Genomic DNA, 19,665 nt, shown 5'->3' with positions numbered 1-19,665 from the left:
CACCCAGGGCTACGTTCCAAGTGCGCAAACTCGACCACCTGCTCCCCCACTCAGCATCCTTCAGTGACTCCAGGGGCGCAACCACGAAATCCATGCTCCCATCCACCACCGACAGGTCTGGCTTCCTCCTCCACCCTACCCCGCATCTGCTCCCTCTTTCCATTCTACCCCACATGGGCCACTGACAGTGCCACAAACAGCCTGCTCCTTGTCCCAAAAGGCCATGGCCCCACAGCAGCATCTCCTGTTCTACTTCCAGGTCAGCCTGACAGGACTTCTGGGGAGCCCTGTGACCCGCCAGACCCCGTAACCACCTGATCACCCTAGCCCTGTACCCTCTGGGCTCACCATACCCGGGGTTTAATTATTGTGGGCATATACTCGTGCTATCTCTTTGATGTCTGCTTCCTGGCCAGGCTACAGCTGCATGAGGTCAGGCCCACGTCTGTCTCTCTCCTAGTGCCTGACATGTGGTATGGGCTCAACAACACGTGCCAAAGGAAAGAAGGACATGAGCTATCAGCAGTCAGTGCAAGTATGAGGCAGGGAGCAAGAGAAACCCACTGCCACTCACTGCGCTGTGAGCGAGTTCTGCTGTCACAGAGAAAAGGCAATGGCGGGGGGCAATGGCCACCAGGTGCCAGCAGTGTCCGTGTCACTTTGGCCCCAGGAAGCCAGACACCGGCGGATTCTGAGACAAGTGCAGCACCACTGAGAAGAACTGTGCCTGCCCAGCCCTGAGGTATGCTGAGCTCTGCCCCCGGCAGAAGGCAGGCACTGTCTCCTTTAATCCTCACAATGGTCCCATGGAGCAGGTGCCAGGGCTGTCCGACTTGGGACTCGGCACCCTGACCACTGCACTGCGCTGTGAGCAAGAGGCAGATGCAATTCAAACTCCATGGCCCAGGGCAGTCTTACCCTAAGGGCTTGCACCCTCTGTAAGGTGTTTTAATTTCAACTGCTGTCTGCCAAAGTTGAGATATGAGATATGGTGGTAGTGGTGGAGGCAGAGAAGGCTGAGGGTTTAAGCTGCCTCCAATCCCCCTGATAGGATCAGTTGGCACGCTCAGGAAGTAACAGTTGATTTTGATTTGTTCATTCATTTGTTCACTCATTCACTTGATAGATGTTTACTGAGTACCTATTAGGTGCCAGGCCCCATACTGGGTGCTGGGGATACAACAGAGAATAAGGCAGGAGCCCAGTGGGGCAAAGACACAGCAAACAAACAAAATACCCAAATACACAAATTATTGGTGAGGAACAAGTGCTGCACCAGAACCAAAACAGGGTGTGGGGATAGGTGGCTGGGAGCTGAGTGCCATGGAAAGACAGAGGGAAAGTGTCCCAGAGCCCTTGGCCAGTGCAAAGGCCCAGGGGTGGGAACAATCCAGGGAGAGTTCAGGGAGGAGCCGGAGGGCAGAGGCTGGAGGCTAGGTGAGCAGAGCCTTGGAGAGTTGGGCAGGCCACTCCCAGAGGGGCCTCCCGCAGGGTGGACCACTCCAGGGACTTCAGGCAAGTGTCACAGCACCACTGGGCCAGCTGCACAGAGAACAGACTTGGGAGGAGTGCGCAGAGGGGGCAACAACCCGAGGCTCCCGCACAGATTCAGGTGTGCAGTGAGGCTGTTGGGAGCCCAGCAGAGAGGGGGTGAGGCAGCCCAGTTCACCGACACACGGCCCACCCCTGGGCACCAAGCAAGGCAGCCACTGTGTGTGGCCAAGATGGTTACACCAGCGTTATCCCAAAGGCAAACGTGGGGCTCCCTCCGTGCTCTGCTCTAGTCTCACATCCCTTGTAACTATTATGTTCTCAATATTCTGCAATAAATGACTCAGCCCTCACAGCACGTCTTGTCCTAAGAATGTCAGTGAAAATGGGCTTGGGGGATTGGTTATATGCCTATTTTCCAAGCCTGTGTTCAAATATTTATTGTGCTTACTGCAGATTGTCTGTCTCCCGCTAGTGTCTCAGAACCACGAAAGCAGGAATTTTCACCTGTTCTGTTCCAAGTGCCCAGACAGTGCCTGGCATTCAGGAGGTGATGGTTATTTTCCTAATAACTGAAGAAATACTTTCCTAAATAAAAAAGTACTAAGACTCACTATGCATAATATTCTTTGGAAGATTATCTTTTTGGTTATTATTTTAAAAATTAAATTAAGAAATTAAAAATAAATTAATAAAATTTTTAAAAATCTCCTTTAGGAACAGTACCTGGGTGCCCAGATGTGCCAAGGTCTTTCCTCTGTGGCCCACATTCACCCATCTCTTTCTCTTTTCAAGGTCTGGTCAGTCTCCAAGCCTCAGCCCGCTGACCCCTCGATGAGCAGAGAGGTCAGAGGACATGGGCTAAGATGTGGCCGCTAGTGCGTCTGGAAAATCACCAGACCACACTGAGCAATGCAGAAATGTAAAAAAAAAAAAAACCTACTCTGAAAAATCCTAACAGAAGAACAGAGTGACCACACCGGCTTGGACTTGGTTACCCAAAACAAACAGACGGCCAGTCCTGTTTCCCTAGAATCCTGCCTGGGCACATAAGCAGAGACCTCGAGGCCTCTATTGCCCTCCATGGCCTCCTCAGAGGCCCTAGGCCTTGACAAGGCTCTACACTGCCCAGTGCCCACACCAGGATGGTCACTACTGACCTGTAGGTGGGACAGGGCTCATGGACTCCTGTGCCTGCCTCTTTCTCATGACCCTGCTTGGCTGTCTCAGTGTGGCCTTCATTAGAAGTTACAACACAGGCTTTTGGAGGAAAGTCTGGGTATAAATAAATACATACTATTTTTTAATAGCAGAGGTACTGCTTTCCCCCTGTTAGAAGCAATATCGGCTAAACGCAGAATCTGTAGAATCAACAAGACCTTTGTTTGAGCCACCTACTGTGTGTATGCGTCACTGCACCTCTCTCAGTCTGTTCCTCTAATAGCAGAATCGTTAGGAGACTTGAATGACACCCACCTTGCCTAGAATTAGTAGACCATTTGGAATATTCTGAAAAGCTCAATGAAATGAACTATTGGGAGAAAGGCTAAACTTTCTCTCTGGGGTCCTCCTCCCCCAAACCCATAATTCCTTGTGAGAAAAACATCAGAGAAACCCCAACTGAAGGTCACACCTCAAAACACCTGACCAGTACTTGTCAACAACAAGGCAAATCTGAGCAACTGTCCCAGCCCCCAGAAGTCTACAGAGACATGACAACTTCAAGTTCTGGGGGATCCTGGGTCACCCCAGGCCAAAAAAGGACATTAGGTAAAAACTAAGGAAATCGAGTAACGTATGGACTTACCCTATCAATATGGGTGCATTAGTTGTGACAAATGTATCATGCCACTAAAAGATGCTGACTGTTGGGGAAGCAGGTGTGGGGCATATGGGAACTCTGTACTATCTTTGTAAATTTTCTATACACCTCAAACTGTTCTCAAACAAAATGTTCATTAAGAATAATTGCAGCCACTACCACTCTTGGCATTACTATTATCACTGTCACCAACAGAGCTGAGACAGAAGCCCGGGAGGCTTGCAAGGGCAATGGGACAGACTGGGATCAAGAGCCCCTGGACGCTGCTCTTTGGAGTCAGGTGTAAACTCGTGAAACCCCCTTCATCCCAGGTACTTTCACACCGCTGTGACAATTTTACAAATAACTGATAATTCCCTGGCAACTTGAACGCAATGATCAGAACTGTGTGGAGGAGATTCCTGCATGTGGTAAAGGCTGTTAGATAATAAAGAAAAATTAATAAAGAAAAATTAAATTCTCCTCCACTTGAAGGAGGCTAGGAAATGCAGCTCTAAGAGGTATACTTAAGAGAACAATACACAGATTAAGAGTCATTCTACATGGAAAAGCAGTGCAAGATGTTCTGTGACTCTGCTTTTACGACATCCTGCAATAAGCAAAACTGTAGGATTGAAATCAGACCAGCGTCACTAGCGGCTGGGGCTGGCGAGGCAACTGGTGACCAAGGGGTGTGGGTAAACGTTTTGGGGTGATGGAAATATTCCATATCTCAATTGTGTTGGTGGTTACTTGCTGTATATGTTTGTCAAAACACACAGATCTGCACACTAGAAGGATGGATTCTATTGAACGTAAACTGCAACTTAAACCTGACTAAGGAAGGCAGTGCATGAATATTCCAGGTAATTTGGAAGACGGTGAATAGTGTGAAATCTTTCAGATCAAATCCTATCAAGACCACCTCATTAGCACTTTGGTATATTACCTTCCTGATTATTTTTTACACGTAATTTTTTACAGAGTCCATATCATACAGTGCAAAGAATTTTGTAACCTGCCTTTTTTCACACAATGTTACATCATACGCACATCCCATATTTGGAACAATAATCGCCAGAACTATCATTTTAGTGGCTATAAAATATTCGGCCACCATTTATTTCATCCCCACCCCTCCTCCCTCCCCTATGCACAGCAGAGCTGTTTTATTTTATGGTAGTATAAACAACTCCCCAATGAACATCCTTGTGAAACGTGTTTTTCTACCCTATATTTAGGATTATTTCCTTAGGCCAGATTCCCAGAAATGGAATTACTAGGACAAAGGGTAAGAGCATATTTTACATCGGTGCCAAATTGCTCTCATTAAAGAGATATTAAAAGGCAACTAGGGAGCCGTGGCTAGGATTTGGGGGCCTTTGTCCTGGGCCCCAGCTCGGCTGGGTCCTGCTGACAGCTGCGCTCTGACCGGGTGAGTTCAGTGTGGCCACCTGGCAGCCGAGAGGATGCGAGGTGCCCGCACTGTATGAGTACTGGAATCGCTGAGGTCTGCAAGCTGGACTCCTGGCTCCTGCAGATGCCACCTTCCTGGGAGAGCCGGGGACAGGTCGGGTGCCTATGTCCTTTGTTCTCAGGGGCTGCTGAAGGCCTGGTTTGGGGGCCTTGGGGTCTGCCAGACCAAGAAAGGGTCTCCTTCCTCTGCTTGTTTCTGAGATGAGCTTCATCCCTGGTGTCCTCTCAATGCCTGGATCAGGGCAAGGAAGCAGGGCCTGGCTGGGGTGTGCACATCATGGCCCCCACTGACCCCAAGGGCCTTCAGGGCTGACATTCCGAATTGGGCACCTTCCCAGACTTCCCACATGTCAGAGCGGGCAGGGAAGGGGGAAACCAAAGGTCCCTGAGATGGCCCCCCACCAAGGTCCCCAGTCTCCGCCTCCCCCTGGCTTTCTGGGGAACCAGCTCCCTCCCACCCAAACCAGCCTGGTTTCCATGGGGACTCCTCTGAAAGTGAATATGCATCATGACGTCTGTGACCCCCAAGACGAGGCTCCAGGCTGACTCAAGGCACATGTTGGGGAGGCGCCTGGCACCGTTCCCGGGGAGAGGAGTGGGGAGGAGGCTCCTGGACCCCAAAAGGAGAGGCTGGTCTGGAAACTCCCTCTGTGAGCTCGCTCCCAGGGCCAGAGGCCGTGGGAGGCTGGGAAACCTTGCCCAGCTGGGGACCCAGGCTGAGAACAGCAGGCCGTTTGTCCCGGCAGGGTGGCCGCCCTGGCAACCTGCTAGGTGTGCCACGCTGCAGACATGTCTCTCCTCCCCACATGTGGAAGTGGCCCGAGTCATTACACAGGGGGACCCTCGCTGCACAGCCTGATTCCACATGACACCACCCCATCGGCATGAGGAAGGATTCGAGCCTGGTCCCCGCCCCCTAAACTCTGGTCTCAAAGGGGAGGTGTCAAACTGAAGGGCAGCACCCCCTGGAGAGTTAACAACGCCAACAACAGCAATAATAATAATGATGACGCCACTATTTTGGTGGTGGTACCACCAAGTGGCTTGGATCGGGGCTGGGGGGGAGTGGCAGGCATCAGCCCTCATCAATCCCTGCTGCTTTTAAATAAATTGAGGTAAAATTTACATGACATGAAATTAAACACTGACCATTTTTAAATGTGTAACTCAGCGGCACTTAACACACTCAGGATGTTGTGCCACCTCCCATCAATCTCCTTCTGAGACATTTCCATCACCCCAAAAGGAGACCCTGTATTCATGAAGTGGCCACACTTTTCTGTGTGTATGGAATGCTTCATTAAAAATACTTTTTGAAAAATCACAAGTTTTGGAGTCGAATCCAGGCTCTACCATTGCAGGCTGTGGGGCCTTAAGCAAGTCACTTGGCCTCTCTTTGAGCCTCCATTTTCTCCCTTAGGAAAGTGCGATAGTATTCCCACATATTCGGATGGCTATTAAGAAAAGAAGACAGGAGAAGATGAGGAGAAGTTAGCACTCATTCACGGCTGGTGGGAATGTAAGCTGGAACAGCCACTTGGGAAAACAGCCTGGCAGCTCTTCAAAGAGCGAAACCGAGTGTCCGTGTTACCCCTACGGGGAGTTTAATCCCAAAAGAGAAAGTTAACAGTTCTTTAACTATGTGAGTTCTTTCCCAAAAAAGAAAGGTAACAGTATACCTATCCTAAGGATGTCTGTGGAGAGTAATTAAGTGTGCACAGTGTGCTAAACATGCCAGGTAACTACTCCCATGCAGGTGCCCTGAGACAGTCGCACAGGGTGGCCTGAGAAGGCCAGAGGGGGCTGCAGGCAGGGGCACCATGAGGTGGTGTTCATTTGAGTTCTATGGGTTAAATTCACAGCACCATACCAGGTGCTAAGTGGGAGCACATTATACCCAGGTGGTTATTTTCAAGGAGAAGGAAGATGGGGCTTTGCTCCAACACTAAGTTCCTCCAGCCCCCCACCACCCCAGATCCCTCCAAAAAAACGGGGTGGAGAGGAGCGCACTGGTTGGAGTTGGCCTGTGCACAGTGGGTGACCAACCAGCTCTGTTCCAGACTGCCAGGGGTCAGCCCCCAGAGCGCATCTCGGGAGCTCCGGCCACCCAGCACTCAGACCCTGCCTCCCCCAGGCTCCCGCCTCCCCTTGCCCCATCCTAACAAGCCCCACACCTGCCTCCTAAGGGCCTGGGAGGGGTGCACGGGGGGCCATGGGCTCTCGGGCACAGCGAGAAAAGCTGCTGGCCATCCTCCCTGTTGCCCAGACCTTGGCAGAGCAGCGCCCGAGGCAGGGCCGGAAGGGCAGGGCTGGAGGCGGGGGCCGAGGCCGCTCTCTATGGACCGCACTCCACAGAGACGGTCAGGAGGCATGTCCTGGCTCATTAATCACGAGTCCAGCCATGGCAGCTGTCCCCTTTTAAGGCCAGATGGTTCAAGAGGTTTAATAACAGAGCGGAGGACTGACATTTCCATGTCAGACCCTTCCTACCACGGTCACCATGGCGGGCGTGGGAGACTGACAGCACTCTGTGTCCCCAGCATGTGGCACTCGGCCTCTGGGCCATAGGCACCTTTGCCACCAGAGCAGTTTCAAGGTTCCCGAGCACCAGGACACAAAGTCAGCAGGTTTCCAGCCACCAAGTTGCAAATATGTTTAAGGACCATGGCGGCCACCTGGATGAGTGCATCCCAGGTGCCAGGCCCTCAGGGAAGCCCACGGGCACCATCTCATGGGTCTTCACAAGGACCTGGGGAACAGGTGCTGCTAGGACCCCCACCTTGTGGAGGAGGAGATGGAGGCGTGGAGCAGTTAAACCAGGTCACAGCTGGTCAGCAGAGAGGCTGCATCGTTGACTCGAAGGCCAGGTCCTTGTCCACTGTGCCACGGCCCCTGCCCACTCTGCAGACCCCGGCCTGGGAGCCCCGAGATGACGAGGGTGTGCCAGAGCGGGCCTCCTGACGGAGGTGGGCAGAGGTGTACAAAGGCAAGGACAACGCATGTGATAAGCACCCTAACTGGGGGGTGGAAGGTACAAAGGGCAGGGAGCCGGGCAGAACACTCCGGGACATGGAGGAAGTTGGCCCAGATGTGACCTTTGAGCTGGATGGTCAGGTAGGTAGGGGTGGGCCAGGCACTCCCAGCAGAGGGAACAGAAAGTCCCAGGAGCCCCACATGTGCGGGACTCTGGTCTGGGAATAGGAAATTGTCAAAGGAGGTGGGGAAGCAAGGGTCCTTCAGGCCCGAGACAGGCCCTGGCTGGCATGCAGCCCTTGACTCCCATCTCAGATTCGTGGATTCTCTCTCTCTCCCTTCCTTTCTTTTTAAAAAATATATATATGGTAAATAATAATATATATAAACAGTAAACATATAAAATTACCTTTTATATAATATGTAGACAGAATATAATAATAACATATAAACAGAAAATAACAAATACATGAACAGTAAATAACACAGTTGAAGTACGGAAGTGCACAAGTCTCGGGTGTTCAGCTGGATTTACCCCTGCAGAGCACAGCGCTGGGTAACCAACCACCACCCGGGTCAAGGCACGGACGTCGCCGGCACCCCGAGGGCTCCCTCGTGCCCCTTGCCCTTCACGCGGCCCGGAGGTGTCCGCTCTTCTGATATCCACTGCCACAGATCAGTTCCTGAGCTCCTTACAAATGGAAGCACACAGTAGGCATGCTTTGTGTCTGGCTTCTTTTCCTCAGCATAATGCCTGCACCTCACCCTCCTTTCTGGCTGCAGAGCGCCGGTCCTTCCTGCGGACCACCGTTGTTTAGGGATCTGCAGTTGCTTCCCGTTGGAGCTCTCGTGGATACAACTGCTGTATGCATTTTGTACTTCTTTTCGGTGGGGAGGATGACCAAAGCCCTCTTGTAGTAAATATTCAGGAGCAGGATTCCCAGGCCATAGGGTAAAATGCTTATATTTAAGCCCAGCAGATACACATTTCCAGGCAATTCTGGGGAAGTTTCACATGAAAACGACCTCCTTGTGGGACCTGCTCTTTCAGAGGCACTTGGTTGGGCCTTGTGGGGGACAAGGACTCCAGACTTGTGGGGGTGGAATCAGGTCAGCGATGGAGCTCAATGTCCTCAAAAGGTGGAGCACCCCTTCGCAAAGGGGATGTGTGAGGCCCATGGGGGAGGCAGTGCCCTTCTCAAAACTGGACTCACGGTCACAGAGAAGGGAGTGGCACAATGGAAATTATTTTTGTGCTAACATGGCAGAAAGAGACATTTCTGCTTCCCTGCATGTTCAGGCTCCTCCCCACACTCTACAGGAACACTTCTGTCAAGGGAAAGGGCATTTTTACCCAAAATTAGAGCCCCAAGTTGGATGGGAACAGCAACCATATCCTTTTGTTAGTATTAATTTGATTCCAAGATCACATGCCAATGTCATGCAGGCCTGTATCCACTTGGTGTTCCGGCCATAAGGATACCAGCAAGGAAACCAGATGGGAAATTTTCAGATCTTCAAAAACATACGTTGTTTGTGTCGTGTGATTCAGCCTGGGAGAAACTGTGGCCTGTGACAGCCTGGGAACAGGGCACCAGCCTTGGGGTTCTCCTAGACCAGGGCAGGCCTCACCCTGTTCCTCCCTGGGCACAGCTGCTGATGTGCCATGAGATCTGGGGACTGGCCCATGTCCAGAGGAACTGTCTTGACCAAGGACCATCTATGTGTCTCCAGTGTGGGTCAACTGCTCACATCCATCTTCCCACTGACTCCTTAGAAGGATGCATGAGGTAGGTGCTACCAGGACCCCACTTCACAGCAGAGAAGCCTGAGGTCCAGAGAAGAGGATTTGCCCTAAGCATGCTCCCAGTTATTAATGCAGCCGGAATTGTAACTCTAGCCTTTCGATCTAAACCAGAGGTCAGCAAACATTTTCATCAAAGGGCCAGGTAGGAAATTCTTCACACTTTGTGAGTCACATGGTGTCTGTCACAGCCATTCACCAGTGCTCCAGTGTGCAGACAGCCACAGACATAACACAAACGAACACAGCTGTGTTCCAATAAAACTTTATTTACACACAGGTGGAGGGCTGGGTTTGGCCTGGAGGCCACAGCTTGCCAACTGCTGATTTAAATCATTCAAGAGGAATATACATTCATGATGGATGGATGGATGGATGGATGGATGGATGGATGGATGGATGGATGGATGGATGGATGGAAGGATGGATGGATGGGAGAATGTGAGCGGAATGTCTTCTCCCCTTGCTTGCTTTCTAAGGTGACTTTAGTGGGTCGGTAGATGAATAGAAGAATTTACTATTAATTGTATCCACCAGGGCTGGGTCCTGCAGAGACATCCTGAGATCGTCCCCGGTGATGTCCCCTCTAAGGACTGGCCTTAGCCCTAACCCTGGATTCTGCAGATGTATCAGATAAGTTAGGCAAAAACTTCCCAGGGGACCAGTCTGGGGAAAAGCCCCTCGGGCCCATGAAAGCAAATGGCCCAGGGGCCAGGAGGCGTGGGGGGTATCTCCCCAAAAGCTACTGCCACCACCAGGGACCAGAAGTTAGCTCCAGAGCCCTGGCGCGGTGACCCACGTCTCAGTCCTGATCCTCCCCAAGTGAGAAAGAGAAGTCTCCTCCGACAGTGTACAGGAAGCAGGGGACAGTCCCTCCCACCAACACAGTCTTCTAGAAAATGCCGGGAGAAGACAGGGCAAGAGGAAGGAATGGGAGAGCGAGGGGAAAAAACAGGAATGATGTCTGGTCCGATGCACACAAGGAAAGAGGCCCAGAGAGGTGCGGTGGGTCCCCAGGGTCACTCCGCTGAGAGCGGCAGAGCCCAGATGGGACCCCTGGGCTCTCTGAGTTAGCATCTGCCTGTCATGAGTCCCGCCATTGTCCTTCTTGATGCCCCTGAGCTGGACCTCAGGGTGGCTGAGTGTGGTTGGTGGTGAGTGGACGAGAGTTCTGGGGTGACTGCTTGCCGTGTCCTGCACCTCCAGGCTGCTCTCTGCAGTGGGTTCTCGGGCATCCAGCCTTGGGTCACTGCTGTCCCCCTTCACTGACCCCCACCTGCCCCCACCCCAAACGCCTCAGACACCACTTCTCTGAGATCATGAAGACCCTGCACAGAGGCCGGCCAGCGCCATCATGGGTCAGGACCAGCGTTTTACTGGCAGTTCTCCCTGAACAGATGAGCACAGCGCCGGAGGCCACCCACCCTCCATGCCAGGCTGAGAGTGGGTGGCGGGGCAGCGGGGCTTCTTCTCACGGAGCCTCACTGTGAGGGGCTCTTCGAGCGCCAGCTCACCCTCCATAGCTCTGAGGTCTGTAGCGCTCTTCTCCCCATTTCACAGGTGAGCCAACAAGGACCGAAAGGCAGCCACTTCTAAAGCAGCAATGGCGCTGAGACTTAAGGCAGACTTGCCCCTCCTGTAATTGCTGTTAAGCCCTGTGGCGATGAGAATAATGCTGGCAGCAGTGAACAGCGTAAGTGGCCACTCAGCTGCAGAAGAGGAAGGAAGAAGGGAAGGAAGAGGCCCCAGGGGTGCAGGGCACCAGAGTCACGAGGTTTGCCAGTCTGGAAACCAGTCTCCCGCACTGGACAGACCAGTCCAGAGCCCACTTGGGAACCTGCTGAAGCCACCCAAGGTCTGGGTCTGTCAGCACTATGAACAAATTAGACTAAGGCAAGAAACCTCCAATGATAAAACAAAATGGTCCACAGTGAGAATGTGTGGCAGGCTGCCAGCCAACAGTGCAATGCAAGGCCAAAATGGCTGCAGACCATGCCTTGCATGGGTAGCATGTGCCCTCTGGGCACGGGCCTGGCTGAGACCACATGCAAGTCCCACGGCATTGAGCCCTCAGCCCCGCTGATTCAGTATTTCCAGAAGGTGCTGCCCTGCACTAATTACACCAAAACGGTGTGGCTGTATTTGTTCAGAGCTTCAAGCCTGGTCTTTCATATGCCACTTAGGAGGCATGATGTCATTTCAGGGCTGGGGTACAGGGCAGGGTGGCGGGGGGACGTGGAGGTCATGGCAAGCAGCTGTTTCTGCTCTCAGTGTTTTTCAGGCTACTGCCATCTTGTCTGCCCTGTAAGACACAGACCTGGAAGTTGCAGGCATATGCTGGCATGGGAATCTGGGAAGGCTAACAGGTCATTTTCCTGCAATGAAAGAGAAATACTGGAGACCATGCAGGCCTGGGGCTGCAGTACACCAGCCTCTGCTGGGGCCAATGCAGCCCCCAAATTTCCACAGTCCAAGGATGGCTTTGCTCTCCAGCCTCTAGAATCCCAGTTCACCAGCAACTTAATCCAGCTCGACAAGCATGTATTGAGTGTCTACTGTGTACCAGCAGCACCACAACTACTAGGAGACACATAGGCCATGATCCAGCCTCTCCCACAACAACCTAGAATGAGCAATATTTAAGGCAGACATCTACACAAACTCATCAAAAACTTCATTCTTCTCATTTAATCCAAATTAAAACCAGCATGTAATCACTACATACCTACTAGAAAGCTTTAAAAAGAAAAAGATACTATCAATACCTTACACACACTAGAATGGCCACTATCAAAACTAAATACAAAACCAGAAATGACAGCAGTTGGTGAGAATACAGAGAAACTGCAGCGCCTGTGCACTGCCAGCGGGAACACAAAATGTTACAGCCACTAAGGAAAACAGCACGGAGTTTCCTCAAAAAAGTAGAGATAGAAATATCTTATTTTGCCCAGCAATTCCACTTCAGGGTCATACCCAAAAGAAATGCAAGTAGGGACTCAAATGGGTATCTGCACATCTGTGCTCATAGCGGCATTACTCACAGCAGCCAAAAGGTGGAAGCAACCCAAGTGTCCAAAGATGGATGAACGGAAGGCAAAATAGGGTCCATACTGACCATGGAATATTATTCAACCGAAAAAAGGAAATTCTGACGCATGCCACAACGTGGATGAACCTAGAGGATGTCATGCTAAGTGAAATAAGCCAGTTACAAAAAGATGAATACTGTGCGAGTCCACTTACAGGAGGCCCTAGAGCATCGGATTCCTAGAGACAGAAAGCAGAAGGTGGGGCTGGGGGCTCGGAGAGGGGACAGGGAGTTGGTCTCAGTTTGAGGCGATGAGAAGAGTGCCAGAGACAGACGGTGGTGATGGCTGCACAAAGATGTGAATGTACTTAATTCCACTGAATTGTACACTTAAAAATGGTTGAAATGGTAACTTTTACATGTGTTTTGCCCAGTAAAAAAAAAACTTGGCAGAAAGATGTCAGTACCCAGTGGTAGCTGAGATGTGGAGGGACCTGACGCTCGTAGGCTGCCGGAGGGGTGGGCTTGGTGCAGCTCTGGACAGCATGCTAACGCTCACTCTGTCCTTCCCCCCTGCTCCCCGGATCACCACTGCCAGCCCCCCACAGGAATGTGCTGTGGCCACCACATCCCGAGACTCCCAGCAACACCTCACAGATGCCTTACAGATAATAAAACGCATAAATAAATCATGGCACACCCACCCAGTGGAAAACGAGGCAGCAGAGGAAAGAGCAAACGCCAAGTCTACACTGCAGGGTGAGTTTCACGAACAGCACTACCTGTGCGTGAGTTCATTTACATAAAGTACAGACACTTCAAAGGTCAGGGTGTGGTCACTTTTGGGGGAGTGGTGGCTGGAAGGGGGCCGAGGAGGTCACAGAGGTGGTCATACTCTGTGTCTTAATCTGGGCATGGTTACAAGGACACGTTCAAATTGTGCAAATTCACCAATGCGCACACGTAGGATTTGCATGCTTTTCTGCAGGTGTTTTATACAATTCAACAAAAAGTGTCCTTTGAAAAGACTATATTCCTCTGGATCAATATTTGCTGACCTATGGATACAGACTGTGGTGGAGGCTCACAGAATTACTCTGTGTGTTTTTTTTTCACCAGGCATGCCTGCATCATGCAGCAGGGAGAGCCCATGTGTGCCAGGCACATGCCAGGCTGTGGGGAGGCCAAGGTGAGTGAGGCCTGTCCCTGCCCACAAGCACGGCTTGGAGACTGAAAAACCAGTATGTCTGCATGCACTGGTACGCTGCATCTCAGATGCACATAGATGCTGTTGCTGTGAACATAAATTCGTTGAAAAGAAATTTATTTCTGAAATTGTAATGGTGAAGAACCCAGGCACGGGAGTAGAAACCCTGACTTCACAGAGGCATGGGTGCCAGACTGGAGAACAGGTCAGTCTCCTCTAACCTCAGCTTCATCCTCTATAAAGTGGGGATGGTAACAGTCCAGCTGAAAGGGTAATTATGAGGTATGAAAGAGGGGAGGCATGTCACTCACACAGCCCAGTGTCTAGCACACAAATATCAGTACATGCAGCATTGAAGGCCTACTGTGTGTCGTGAATAAACAATTTCCCTACGCTCATGGAATTTCTCTTGTAGTTGGCGAGACAGACAGAAAACAAGATAAATAAACAAAATCCATAGGATGTCAAATGGCAAGCTGAAGTCAAATAAATAAAGCAGACAGAGCAAAAGGGATGTTGGTTTTTCACATGGCCATTTAAGTTCACAGGAAAGTGGAGTGTAATTTAACCATCACCCAGAGATGATACGGGAGATGTAGGGGGAAAACAGTGCTCGGTATTTCCCAAGGTAAACCACCCGTGGCCTGAAATGAGGCCACCAGAATGTGACAAAAGGGGACCAAGCTAACAAGCCCATCATAGCAAGAGCCAGAATTTAAAGGGACAACCTTCTCCTTCATGGGGGCAACTGTGATTGACAGACAGGTCTACCTAAAATCTCTTGAAGAAGTTAAGTCCGTGAGTGGGGAAAAGGAGAAGAAAGGCGGGAGGGCGGAGGGGGGGGTGGGGGGAGAATCTACCCTGAGAGGTGGATCTGTGGGCTCTTCCTGGCCAGAAAACAAAAATACTGTAAACGACATTTCCCTTTGGCAGCCTGAACAGCAAGTTCCTAGCAGCCAAACAGGGCCTGGGGTAATCGGCCTGTCTCTGGGGATCTGGAGGGGCTCCTTCTGGGAGATCCTAATCGCCTCATTTCGCACGGTGTCTGAGCTCAGGGAAGCCACAGTCCTCTCGGAGGCTGGGTATAATCTTAGACAAATAAACACAATTGTTCTTGGGGAGAGCAAGTGCCAGAAGCCATCTCCCGGGCCTTTCAAATAAGGAGTGGGAAATCTGATTGTTCTCGGCTCAGATCTGGCCTGGGGGCCTGCAGGACTGAGGCTTCCCTCTGAGGGTTCCAGGAGGTGTGACAAGGGAATTCTTCCACGCCCGCTGCTGATGCACACACCTGCTGATCTTTCTCCAAGTAAGCTGGGCTGCCGACCCGGGTAAGCTCCGGCTCAACACCTAGAGGTGGGGATCTCTAGAATCATCACTAAAAATCTGCTCCTGAAAACTTACATCCACACAAAAACCTGTGTGCAGTTCATACCAGCTTTATCTATAACTGCCCAAGCCTGGAAGCAGCCAACATGTCTGTATATACTGTATGTAAGTGGTGGGCACATGACATTATACATTTATCAAACCCAGAGAATGTACACTACCAAGAGTGAACCCCAATGTACGCTATGGACTTTGGGTGACAGTGATGTGTCAAATGCAGGTTCATCGACTGTAACACCCATATCCCTCTGGTGGGGATGTTGATATGGAGGAGGCTATGCATGTGTGGGGCACAGGGTACATGGAAATCCGTGCCTTCCATTCAGTTTTGCTGTGAACCTAAAACTTCTCTAAAAATGGAAGTCTACAGAAAATCTGCTCTCCCAAGGCAGGAGAGGAGGGAGATAGGCATGGTCACTTCAGGAAGCCAGGTGGGGTAGAGGAAAGTTCTGGAATGTGGACTGCCTGGATCCCCGTCCCTGCTCTTCAGCGCACTCTTGAAGCAGCCTTGGGCAGCCACCTCACCTCTGCACACCTTGGTTTTACCACTGGTACAATAAGATGATAACTGTGATGGCTGTGACCGTCTGAGGGGAAACCTGGGGGGCCAAGGACTTTCTAAGTGGTGGCTCTGGGTGTGCAGAGGGGAAGTGAGCCTGCAAGTCCAGGTCCCCATGTGTGCGTTCGCGACACAGATTAACCCTTCATCGATCCTACCCACAGGCATTCCACCTTTTAAAATTCTGCCTACCAAACAAAAGCTACTTATGACATAATAAGCAGAGGTGAAAGTAAAAACACTTCCTATCTGGTACGACAAAGAGATGAGAATGGATGCCAGTTGTGAACAGCTGGTCCAGCCATCCAGGTATGTTCTGCAGGCCCCCCGGTCACGGTCATGAGTTGCGCATGACCCCACTGCATGAACGCAGACCGCTATCCCTGTCCAGCAGCATTCCGGACCAAACCATGTTAACTGGTTTACATCATATCGAAAAACAAAACCAACCCACCCCACAGATCTTGTGTCATGCAGCCTTGTTCTTTATACTTTCAAACTTAGGAAAACAGCCGAGGTCCCAAGAGATTCATTTAAAACCCTAGATTTTAATCCAGAAATCTCTTAGAGTTCTCTACCTGCTTGCCTCCTTTACCCAGCTTTACACACCTACCTACTCATTCACTTGTCGACCATTTGCTCCAAGAAAAAAACAGTTCAGAATCCCTTCCCTTAAGGACCTTTCAGTTGAGCAGGGGAGTCAGACAAGACTATGGATTATCAGATTCCCTGAGTAGATACCTGCAGATACAGAGGCCCAGGAACTATGGTGGAGCTGGCTAACTCTACTGTGGGGTCATTCGAAGATGCCTTCATAGAGCATGTGATGTTTGAGTTGGGTTTTGAAGGGTGAATAGGAGTTTATCAGGCAGAGAGATAGAAGTTGAGGGAGATGAGTCAGAAAAACTGCAAAGAGCCAGACCACGGAGAGCTCAAATGTCAGGCTGACACCCGGATTCCCACTGGTAACAGGATGGTGGGAGCCTGCAGGGACTCAATTCCCCAGATGTCAAGCAAGCTAATGCATGTGCACAGGCCTTGTAAAGAGTGACTCACCAGACTGCCCCCACCGATCACTGTTGCTACATGTCTCTGCAATGAGCTGAGCCTTGAACAACCATCTGTCAGTTATCAGTGTTGCTATCATAACAGTCACCACAAGCCATCACTTGAACAAAGGAAGGGCTGTCCCACCATTCTATTAAGTCTTTCCTCTCAGGTCACAGGCCTGTGTGATTTTGCCTTGTCCATAAGCAGCATTTCTAAACTTATATTATCATAACAGTGGAATAAAAGTTACTTTCTCCATTTTACCACCCAATTTACCCAGTAGATTCTAAATCCCTTCCCTGAACAAGCCTGGATGAGGTAGATCCTGAAGGTGGAAGGCTGGATATGGGGTGATGCCATTTACGAGTAGTTATTTAGACCCAGACAAACCCCAAGCCTTTCTGGAAAAAGAAAGAAGCATGAATAAATGACAACATGACAAATCACAAAAGCTAGCAAGAGGAAACAACAGTCTGAGTGTGAGAATGCCATTTGTTTACTTGTTGGATCATTCATTCACTCAACAAACACTCCCTGGCAGAGCCCTGAGCTGTCCTCCAGGAGCTCATGGAGAACAGGGGACGTGGTTAACATGGGACAAAACAAAATCCTACAAGAGGGGCTTCTGACTCTCCCGTGGGGATAAAGAACAAGATAACCACTGATTCTGCTCAAACTTGAGAAGTGAGTAAGGAGTTTGTTGGGCCAGGGAGATGGACTGACATCCAGGGCAAGAGGAAAAAATATTTGGGGTACGGTGAGAAAAGGGCATGGCTGCTGCAGGGAGAGGGTTGGTCAATGAGGTCAGAGAGCTGGACCGGGCTGGGAAGGGCTGGGAAGGCCAGGCTACAGGTGTGGGCCTTGTCCTGGGGCTGAGCCAAGCCGAGGGGCAAGCTGGAGATATGGGCACAGTAGGACGTGTGGAGCTCTTCTCCAGCCTGGGCCATGCACAGGAACTGCCAAGTCCTAGGGAGGAGGGCCAAGAGCTGCTGTGTCATAGGCAGTCCGCCGGTTCTGTGGTTTGACATAAACTTCTCTGCAAAATGGAATGAATTCATACTGACACGTGCTACAACATGGATGAACCTTGACAACATTATGTTAAATCAAAGAAGCCAGACAGAAAAGGACTCACAGCGTACGATTCCATTTACATGAAACATCCAGAACAGATAAATCTGTGGAGACAGAAAGCAGATTACTGGTTGTCAGGGCTGGGGGAGCAGTGCCACGGGGGCACGTCTGGAGGTGAGGGGGGCATTCTGGAGCTGCACAGAGGTGGTGGTTGTATGACCTTCTAAGATACAAAAAGCCACTGAATCGTACACTTGAGAATGGCTAATTTTACTTTAAGTGAATTTCACCTCATTTTTCAAAATCGGTGTCATGAATTCTACGAATTTTACAGACTCAAGGATGGTGGAGGAGTGGTGGGCCTGAAGCTTCTGTTCTTCCCTGAACAGGGGCCTGGACCAGCAAAAGACTCACGTGAGGGTGCCCAGGCCCCAAAGACCCCACCCACAGCCAGCAAACAGTAACATCCCTCCACGGGATAGAGACAGGGAACCAGGATCTCAGGGGACTCCTTCAGAGGCCATTTCAAGAGCAGAAAATCATCTCCTGGCATGTAATCATGTGTTAATAATTCAGATGATGGATGACGCCAGGCTGGTCTGTACAGGATGGAATGGAGTTTATTTCCAAGAACATCAGCCTCCTTGTAGGACGAACCAAGCCATTGTGCGTTACTGCAATCAGTTGATGTCCACACATTCTTAACACGACATCAATGGCCTCATCAATTTCCATGGGAAACTCTATGACCACTGTAGGTGAAAACAGGTCATTCTTCTGGCAGAGAGAAAGATGACTTTACACAAACACACACTCTCACAGAGCGCCTTGTACTCAGCTTTCAACTTGAAATAAATAATCTGAAACCTAGATTAAGAGTCTGTTTCCTGAGCTTCAGACTCACGGTTTATTCATTCATCAAATATTTATTGAGTGCTTCCTGTGTGCCACGAAAGTGCTTCCAGTATGTTCTGGGTGTTGGCGACACGTCATCAGACAAAACAACATTCCTGTCTTTGTGGAGGGCTTACACTTTAGTTATTGCCTGCTGGGCACCAGCACCCTGATGCCCTCCAGGCTCCTCCAGACCCCCACCTGAGCTGAACCTACTCTACGGGATCTCCCTGCTGTCTCCCCAAGCCTGGTGAGGCCACCACACCTACTAGTTGGCCCCATGGACAACCCAACTGCTGAGTCGTATTCAACAGCCTTCACCTCTGAATTTAGTCACCAGGGTCAGATCCAGCTGCTACTTGCCCCTTCATTTCACCCACGCTTTTCTGAGCCCTCTGTTCTACTTCTGACTCCTCTCATTTTTCTGTTAGAATAAAGCAAAGGCTTCCTGTCTGGATTGCCTGCTCCCGGCCTTATTCTCTTCTCCTCTCTCAAACTAAAACCCTGCCACCAGAGGTTTCTTCCTGAGACACACCTCACTTGTCTAGTTTCCCTGCCACACGACTCTGGAGAGCCCCACTTGGCCTTCAGAGAAAAACCCAGCCCCTCTGGCCCTGTATTTAGGGCCTTCCATGAGGCTTTTAGATGCTTTTCCCCAGAGCCCCGTAAGGAGGCTGTACGCTGGGATGCCCGTGCTAGGATAGGGAGGAGGGAGGAGCATGAATCCAGAGAAAAGAAAATGTGTCCCCGATAAGCCGCGACTGAAAAGAACAGCGAAAAGAAGGGATGCTGAGGCCACGGGCCGCTCTGGGGGCACGCCTGCTCCCCTCCATATCTTGGACCTGACTGTAGGAAGCTCTACAAACAACTTTCATTGAGTGCCTTTCCCTCTCTCTGCCCAGGGAAAAATATTCCCAAT

The 19,665-nt window shown here is 50.7% G+C and overlaps 1 protein-coding gene across 1 annotated transcript in view; it reads right to left on the bottom strand.

The window, feature by feature from the left end:
• Nucleotides 1–19,665, bottom strand: part of CMIP (c-Maf inducing protein) — a 207,955-nt gene that overhangs the window by 80,907 nt on the left and 107,383 nt on the right. The window lies entirely within an intron of this gene.

The sequence above is a fragment of the Manis javanica genome, chromosome 17 (genome assembly GCF_040802235.1).
Source record: "Manis javanica isolate MJ-LG chromosome 17, MJ_LKY, whole genome shotgun sequence".
NCBI lineage: Eukaryota > Metazoa > Chordata > Mammalia > Pholidota > Manidae > Manis > Manis javanica.
Note: the sequence above shows the minus strand (reverse complement) of the source record. Positions and strands in the feature narration are given on the sequence as shown.